We start from the raw sequence: 10411 nt of genomic DNA on the forward strand, positions 1-10411 counted from the left end.
GCAAAAATAGTGCATTAATATTTTTAATGAATTAGAATTAAGAAAAAAAAATTCCACCTTTATTTATAAATATACTTTAAAGGTAGAAAAAAGTTTTACTACTTAATTTTTACTACGCTACTTTTTATGCAGTATATAAAAGTTCAGATAGATAAATCGTCATGCTCTAAAGTCCTTCTCAAGCTCTTTAATATTTAGGTTTTATTAAAATTTAAATTTAATCTTAATGAAAATTAAGGCCTTATTTTATTACCAGAGTTAAATGTATTTCGCAAGCAAATGTTGAAGGATTATGTAATAGGTACCAAATGTACTAACATAGACATAAAGTATTACATTGATATATTTGTTCATTATTACTGAGCAGTTTTAAAACCGATACCGATTAAGTGTCCCCTTGAAAGGGATTTGTAAAATTACTTGATAGTGATAAATTTTGACTCTTGCGAGTCGGCAGCGAGCAATAGCATCATACCAAGTAAAGTAATGATGAATATAATTAATCTCTATACTGATGACATGAACTGTAATAAAAGCGTTTTGCTTAATTTAATAGCGTGACAATCAATAATCTTGGATTTTGGATTGGCATCTTTGGATTGAAGACCATGCATGGCAATACTTTTACTTGTAACACGAAAGCCTAAGTGAAAAGAAAGAACTTATACTTTAACTTTGTTACTTTTTAATCTTAATCTTTCACTTGTCTTTTCCATGCTTTCTTTTGGGAAAAAGGACAAGTATTTGAACCGAAAAGGTCGAAAAAAATCATTACTCTTTTTTCTGAATTTTTAAAAAAAGATTTCACGTAAGAAATTTTTTTTTCGAAATGTTTGAAATTATTTTTTTCTCTAATTAGTGTGTTGTATATTCTTTCTCTCAAAGGAAAACGGTTTTTTTTTTCCTTTCCTTAGATCTGACCACAACAGGGATGAAGAGGTCGGAGGTAACAACACAACCGTCTGCAAATTCCTATAAACTAACAATTGTCCCACCTACTTCATCAATTTCGTTTTTATCTGAAACAAAATGTTCGATTTTTGTTGAATGGATTCAATACGGAATATTTATGTAGCAAATTAAAAAATCTTCATTCTTTAACATTCTAAAATTATCTTCTTTATCTTTTATAGAAACGAAATATAATTTTTAATTTAATGACTTTCTAGTAGTTATATTAATTTATTAAGGTGTATATTTATACATTTTTTTACTAATTTTTTTAAACAAAAATATAATATTTATCAAATTTGTTCAACAAATTAATTTATTAATACAAATTCCGAAACTGAAAATAAAATTTCTATAGTTTGGTAGTTTTGAAATTGATGAAACTCCTTTTATATACAAACACTGAATTTTGATTCCTGAATATTTTCAATGTTTCATTATCTCAATGAATTTCGTAACATTGTCACGCAGTTTAAAATTTTATACTTTTTAATTAAATTTCAATGCTTTTTAAATGAAATTTATATTTTTTATTACATTCTTTAAGGTTACTTAGAATTTTCGAATTTGCTCGAAATGTACTTTAAAATCGTAACTTTTTTCTGTTTTGTACTTGTACTTTTGCTTGTACTTTTTACTCGTTGCTTTATGAAATCAAAACTTTTTACTCGTCGCTTTTGCTTATAGTACTTGCACTTGCACTTTTACGCCTTACTTTTAAAAATTAAAGCTTCCATGTATGTTGAAAACTTAACTCTGCCCGCTTGTTGCTTTGAATCTTGCAGCCTTGCTTCCTTTTTTCCTTCGGTAGAATGGAAAATTGACTTGCTGGTTTTCTGACTAAAAAAAGAGCTTTAATATTTTAAGAAAAATGTTAAATTGGTGTAAAAATTTGCATTTCTTCAAATTCAAAAAAAAAAAAAAAAATGTCAGTAGTATATTAAATAATAAAAAATAATTGTAAAAAATAATTTTTTGCAAGAAAGTTGTATGTGTATATGCAAATTCTAGAATTGTGTACAAAAACTTTTGATTTACTTTTTTAGTTCCAGAAATATGGGTATTTGTTTACTCTTTGCTTGCATGTTCTTTGATTTATATAACTGCACTAGTCCCGCAGTGGACTGATCGTTAAGGCACGGTTCCCAGCAGATCACCGAAGTCAAGCATCACTGGCTGAGGTCAGTGTGCTGGTGGGTGACCACTTGGATCAGTCTGCGCAAGGACCGAGGGTGTGCGGTATGAGTCCTCGTTAAACTGTTATACCGTAAAGTGCTCGACTTCGCGTACAGGTCGTCGGGCTACCGAAGCGGGGGTGCCATCCCCTCTGCTGAGGATCAAAATTGTGATGGCATGTCTTCGGATCATCCTCAGGGATGTTTCCCAGACCGTCGCCGATAGCCCATTGTGCAGCTCTATTGCGACGTAAATGAACAACAATATAACTGTAATAAAATGCAGTTTGTAGAAAATATGGGGAAACGTGTTGAGTTTTTAAACTGCTAACAGTCATAACTTTCTTGAAAAATATTACAGAACAAAAATCTTTGAATATAAAAATAAAATTATTGGCGAATATATGCAATATTTGAAATCCTATCTCAAGGTTATAGATATCTTTGCATATAAAATTTCCAAGTTTCATCCCCCCCTTTTTTTTTTCTTTTCTTCCTTAAGTATGTGTACAAAAAATTCTGCTATCTTGATTAGTTTCTTTAAGAAATGAAATAAATAGTTTTCTTTTATTCCTATTTAAGTTCTTACCTCAATTCTTTAAATAAAAAAATGCGTATAAAGTTGGAAGAATCAAAATATGCGTAATTGACTGATTATGTGAAAAAGTAAATGAATTGGTAAATGAATAAAAATGAAATGTTAAAGAATGTCTGGTTATTCGTTTTTCAGAAATAAATATGTGAGCTATTATATGAAAATTTCACTTTGCAGTTTAGTTACCTTGTTGTTTCAAAGAAAAAAAAATTTAAAAAATAATAATAATAAAGTGTTAAAATATGTGCCATGGCATCGTTATTTCGAATAAGCAAATTCTTAAAAAAAATCATAAACAAAATTTCAAATTTTGAGCAACGTCATTTTTTTTTTTTTTTTTTTTTTTAAGGTCCGTAAATGAATAAAGACAAAACGTAGAAAATTGTCCTTTTTTTCTGCCTCTTTGTCGTCATTTTTGGCAAGAATTCTAAAAATATAGGTTAAGGGCGGTCTTTACGGAACACATTTCGTTAATCATTTAAATATTAGTGCCAATTTCCAAGGTGTTTGCGATTTTGTTTAGTTTATATTTCCGGCTATAAGTTTTTTCGTTATAAAATAAGTAATAGATTTTAATGTTTTTATTTTCCTATCACTAAAACTATAATATAAACTCATTTATAACTGAATTAATCTTATAAGTTATAAATATTTTCTGTAAAATTTATTCTGTGTTAAATTATAGTTTAAAATTATAGTTAATGACTCTTAAACTTATTGAAATAATTGTCGAATAAATAAAAATTCTGTAAAAAAAAATAATATGATTTAATTGCACAAAATAGTTGATATCAATAGTTGATTTTAAAATAGTTGATTTTTTCATTACAATATTTTCTTTTTTTTTCCTAAAGAATTCTTTAGGATTAATTGATCAAGGTATTTTAGCGTACCGTTTTTTAATTATTATCTGAATCAGAAATTTGAGTGATGGTGTGGTTAGAAAAAAAAATAAGAAGAATTGAATTTAGACATTTAAGCATAAAATAATATATTCGATATCAAATCTTTATTAAACAATATTTTTTCAAAACATGTATGCGATCTGTATTAATGCATACTAGTCAGGTAAAATAAAAAAATTTTTCCATGAAAAACATCCATTTGGACAGTAATCAATCCAAACATAAATTCATTAAAAACAAATTGATGAGGAAGATCACAATTTAAATCAAAAATTCTGAGCAAATATTTTAAATTGAAGTAGTGTCTGAAAAAAAAAAGCTATCTGTTTCATTTTGTCACATGTTTGCAAATTTATGTTTGCTAATTTGCTGAATAATAGTAATAGATGGCAGCACTATGCATTAAACTAATGTAACATGTGCCCGCTGTTCTTCGCTCAAAAACTAACTGAAAAGAATAATAGGTTTTTCTCTTAAGGAAAGAATGGAGATATTTTTCCTTCTCTTTATAAAATTAATAAACAATTTCGTGTAGAATTCATATGTTTTGAAAAGCAAACTTTTCATTTTATTACGTAATTGTTTCCAACCTTGCACAGACACTAATTTTTGTCACTTTTCCATCAAAACTAAAGTTCATATTAAAATATAAATTTTGATATTGAGAATTTGATAGGTGCATTTAAAGAACAATCAAATCGCATTTAATAGGAATTGTAAAATTTGCGATTAGATTGGACGCCTGTAGACGTAATTTGAATTTTATTATTCTTCAAGGTCTTAACTTTTTTATTGCAACTTGATTTTCCGAAAAAAATATTGATGAAAGAATTGTTATTAAAGAGATAACGATGATGTCACGTGAAAATTGTGAATTGAATCATTCAAAAATCAACAGTTAAGCAATTAACAACTGGTAAACTTCTCAAAAGTTGAAGGAATTCGGAGTGAGTTACAAAAACTCCGTGTCTTGGAACAGGCCCAATCTAAAGACTATAATAAAGCAATTTACGCAATTTTTTCAAAATGAAATTACACAGGGAAGTCATGAATTGTACAAGAGTGACCACACCGCAGATTTTTAAGAATTGTTTGATCAAAAGAAGAGCTTCCAGAAATTTGTTTCCTTATTTTACTGAAAATAATTACATATCGTGTACCTCAGCGTCGACTTTTCAAACCTCAAATATTTTACAAAGATCAGAGGATCGACTTATATACCGGTATTAAAATAGTATATTAATTGGAAATTTTTTGCTCACAGATATAAAATTCGTTTATTCAACTATAATTCCATAAAAAAATAAATGTTAGTAAATGTTTATTATTTTATACTATTTTATTACAAAATAGTCGAAAAAATTTTGAATTGTAAAGGGTAAAATTTTTTTAAATATCTTAAAAAAGAGTGTGATTTTACATGGCAAAATGTAAAATTCGAGTGAAATCGATTGAATAGTTCCTGAGAAATCGAGTTTTAAACATGCGACTTCTTAAAAATTCGGCTTCTCTGAAGCTATTTAGCTGATTTCGCTCAAATTTCCTTTTTTGCCATGAAAAATTACATACCGTAAACCGGGGCGAGTCTACCCATTTTAGTTTTATTTAATTTTCACTATTTTAAATTGCAAATAAAAAAATTTTACCGACGGAGGACTTAGTTCAGATTCTAAAGAAGACGGCGCTGTAGTAGTTTGATCCGTTTTTATTTATTTGGTGTCTTTTTAACCGACCTGTTCAAACGTCTTTTGAGAGATTTGTATTGAAAATCAGCAAACTTTTAGTTGGTGCTCCGTAAGTATTATTATTATTACTATTTTCACTTTGGTTAAGTGATAAATTTATCTAAGACTAAGATTTATATGAAAAAAAAAAAAAGAATGTAAGTTTTGCTGTTGTAAACAAAAAGCCAGAATTCGCGGGGCGAGTCTACCCATTCGTATTTAGTTTTAATAAAGCATAATAATATAATTTAGAACTTTGTTTATATTAAAATTAAGTCATTTTAAATGAATTTGAGTATATTATTTTATTTCTGCATTGATAAATTTATCATTAATAAGAAAATTTATAGGTTAAATATAAATGCAAATATAAAATATGTTTATTTTACCTATTTTTTCAATTTTTATATTACAAAATTAACTTTTTTTATTTAATGCAAGTTAAATAAATTATTATTTATAAATTATTATTACCTCCCAAAAGAATGGGAAAAGGATTTTTCATGATTTCCAATGTTTGAATTTCGATTATGTTAATAATCTTTAATTATTATTATTTATTAATTATTTAATTGTAAATTTATATTAATTTAAATTTATTTTTATCAACAATAATCAGAAAAAATGTTATTTTATAATGTTAATGATTACAAAAACAAAACTGTGTTCAAAATGTGATAATCGATCAAATACTCAATTTGTGTTATTTTGTGAATAAAAATGTGGAATATATAATAAAGTTATGAATTTTACTTCATAAATATCCTATATAGTAACTAAAATAACAATTTAATAGTAAAATTTGATTATTTACAATGTTAACATTCATTTTAGTAGAATGGGTAGACTCGCCCCATACGAGAGATTTGTCAGCAGTTCTATAAAAATATACAGTAACAGCGTAACTGTTAATATTTTCTAAAATCGATTTCACAGCTTTAAAGAGGGATAAATAGCGATTCCAAAACACCTATTAAAAACCTTTTTTTTTTAATATTTACAAAAGTTTGACCACTTGAAAGTTGACAAACTGAAAAAATGGGTAGACTCGCCCCAGTTCACGGTACTTTAAAATGATCAAAAAAATTGTATACCTTACAATTCAAAAAATTTTCGAGAATGGACAATTACAGTCAAAATTTTTTTTAATTTTAATGCATTCAGAATCCCTCAAAACTCCCAGAAAACATTACTTTTCTAAGAAGACTATTTATTTAGTTATTTTCAATCAAAAAACGCTTACTTTCGTTTTCGCCTGAAACGGGGAGTCACGTGATTATGCACGAACTGACGTCACACGTGTCCATCTGCCGTTCACTTACAATAGCTGCGCTGTGAAAACCAATACGTTCTAACTTTCGTTTTAATTTTCGAATTAAATCCAACTATTTTAGATGGTCTAAAGCTATCTGTATAAAAAATTGCACTTTAATATCGCTTAATAAAAATGTGGATTTGATATAACGTATTTTTATAATGTTAAATTTCAATGGTACCCACTAAAACATTGTTAATACTTGACGAAATTTTCTAGCTCGGAATAATTAAGATTTTTTAGTTCAATAAAAAAAATGCATGGTATTGCTTATAAATGATGCGTTATAAATACAAAATAACTTCGGTTTTTCATTTTTTAACTATAATCTTAATTTTAATGTATACTTCAAGTTCATTCGGAAGATTTATTTTCATCCTAAGTGAAAGAAATGTTGGATCAATTTCTTATGTAGAATAAATAGTTTTAGATTTTAAAATGTAGGACAGCTTAAGTTATTGATAATTTTTATCTATTTATTCTAGAGTGAATTCAAAGCGTGTAATTGTCTTCATAACAGTAGCCTCTTAAAAAACTTGTGATCCCAGCAAAACTTTATATATATATATAAACTATATATATATATATATATATATATATATATATATATATATATATATATATATATATATATATATATATATATATATATATATATATATATATATATATATATATATATATATATATATATATATATATATATATATATATATATATATATATATATATATTCCTGCAGATTTTATTAACTTTACTTTAATTGCCTTAATCTATGTTATAAGAGTATTTGAAATCAAGCATATGCATTTATTAATTATTTAATAAATAATAAAGAATGTGCATTAGAATTTCTTTCCATTTTGTGTAAGTTAATTTTTTATTTTTGTTCTCTAGCTTTAGTGAAACAAAACCTTCCAGCTTAATGATATTCACTGAAATTTTGTGGATAAATGAGTTAATTAGATATGGATAAATGAGAAATTAAGTGAAATTTTAAGTATACTAGATTATGGTGATGATGATGGTCAGATATATTTCAATGGACTAGATTCTTATTGTGTTGATACGTTTTCGGCTATACCGTATGCATAACCTGAGATTTTTTTAAAACTATTTTAATAATTTTTTTTAAATTAAAAATGTATAATGTATTAATTTTACCATTTTAGAATTCTTCATTGCAAGCACTGACAAATAGCTTGCAAGAATAAGGAGAGAGATTAACAATAACCGTACTTTATTAATACTATATTGCAGAAAAAGAAGTTAAAATTTATAAATTTAAAAATAAAAATAATTTCGAACTGTAACGGAATTCCTATTTAAGCTAGGAATAATAAATATAAGCATTAATGTGTATTTAAATATTTAATACATAGTGAAACAAAAAAAAAGATGACATAAACTGCATTAGTAAATATTTACTTAAAAAGAAAATCCTTCAACTCTAGTAATAAATAAATAAATTAAAGAAGCAACATTAAATTACATTATTTGAATTTTTGATCATTAACACATAGATTGTAACGATGATGGACTGATATTTTTCAATGGACTAGATTTATGAAAATACTGTTTTGTTTTAATGCAATAACGAATTATAAAATCATCCATCCTATATCAAAATGTATAAAATTTCTATCCAATCTGCGACTTATTTTAATTAAGTAATTAGGTGGCAATGAAGCATTATTTTAATGTAAAAGTAAGTGGAATAAAATAGTATTTTCTATGAACTTTAACACCACTGATTTCAGCCGAAAAGAAATGTTGATTCGCTGTAAAGAGCTACATAATCATTTCTTCAGATATTTTAATGATAAATAACAACGTTTGAAGTTTTAAAATCTTTCTTTTATTTTGCACACATTCTCAGAACCGTAAATTTAATTCACAAAATTTTTACTGATAATTTACAAAGGATGTTCATACGATATACGTGATATCAAAACTAAAAGAGCATTGAAATAACCTTAGCGGATGGAGACGGCACGTTTCCCTTCGGCACATTTGACGTCATAACCAATCAGTGATCGTTCTTGATTGCATCACTTACGGAGGCCTTTTGGGGCAATTTAAATGTTTAATAACTAAATAAATTAACATTTGCCGAAAAAAACAATCAGATTTTCGGTTTCAGGAGAGAATTTCCAATAAGTTAGGTATGAAAATAAAAAAATTTATGATATGCTGTAATTGTCCATTATTTAATAAAAAAATAGATACTTACTGAAATTTACTGTTTACGTGGAACTAACTGTCTTTGGATAAACGAATTTTATAACTGTGCGTAATTTTTTTTTCTCCAAATTACTTAAAAAAATCTCGAGATATTGAAAAATATGCAAAAGGGAAAATTAACGTTAAGGGATCCAAACTTAGGATCGTTGTCCTGACCAAACTATGGGGGACCATTTTTCCTTGTATTTTGTGGGTCAAAAATCCGAATCCGTCGGAAAAAAAGGTATTTTGATTCAGAGAAAGTAAGTTTTTTGTCTAATTTCATAACATAAAATATCGTCTCTGCATTAATGAATTAGCATATTTGAAGTCAACCGCTCGAATCATTCAGATTGAGTCCTAAAACGTTAAGATGTGATCATTAAATCGTAAAATAACATAAATAACTTGATTAAAGTGGCAAGTAAAGCTATTATAATTTTATAATTCTAATAATTTCATAAAATAAATGTTTTTTTTAAAGATTTCATGTATGTATAACAGAGTTGGCCAAAAATGTAATCGATTACATTTTTTGATTACAGTAATCAATTACTTGTAATCATGATTACAATTTTCAAAAATTTTGATTACAGCTGTAATCATGATTACAATATTAATTACAGTAATCAACTACTTGTAATCGTGATTACAAAGTTTGATTACAGCTGTAATCATGATTACATAGTCGATTACAGTAATCAATTACTTGTAATCATGATGATTACAACTTTCAAAAAATTTTTATTACAGCTGTAATCATGATTACAATTTTGATTACAGTAATCAATTACTTGTAATCATGATTCCAAGTAATTGCGATTACAAGTAATCACAACAAGAACGATTATGGGTAATTATGATTACAAGTAATCAAAATATATGATTACATGTAATCATGATTACATGTAATCATGATTACATGTAATTTGATTACATGTAATCTGAATACACGATTACAAGACTTATTCTTATAAATGATTATACAGACATCTTAGATTCACACACATGTACATACACTTATGTTGTAAGTATAAAATATATGTACGTATGTATACAGATAATAATTACGTATGTATGTGCAAAACAATGTAGACATGTACCACACAATGAATTCATTTTATGCAAATATTTGTGTATGTAAAATGTATATCTATGTTCATGTACGCATGTATGTACAAGTACTTGTTGTTTGTACGAACATACATACATTGTCTGTACAATGTATGTCCCATGCATGCATGTGCAATTCATTTATGAACAGTATAATATATGCATGCATGTACAATAAAGGTATATATGCAGTATGTACATATATGTATGTATACATGCATTACTACGCATGTATATACAAGTACTTGTTGTTTGTACGAACATACATACATTGTCTGTACAATGTATGTCCCATGCATGCATGTGCAATTCATTTATGAACAGTATAATATATGTATGCATTTACAATAAAGGTATATATGCAGTATGTACAATATATGTATGTATACATGCATTTATACATGTACATG

This window comes from Parasteatoda tepidariorum, chromosome 6 (assembly GCF_982258835.1).
Source record: "Parasteatoda tepidariorum strain Cologne lab strain chromosome 6, Ptep-v5.0, whole genome shotgun sequence".
In the NCBI taxonomy this organism is placed as follows: Eukaryota; Metazoa; Arthropoda; class Arachnida; order Araneae; family Theridiidae; genus Parasteatoda; species Parasteatoda tepidariorum.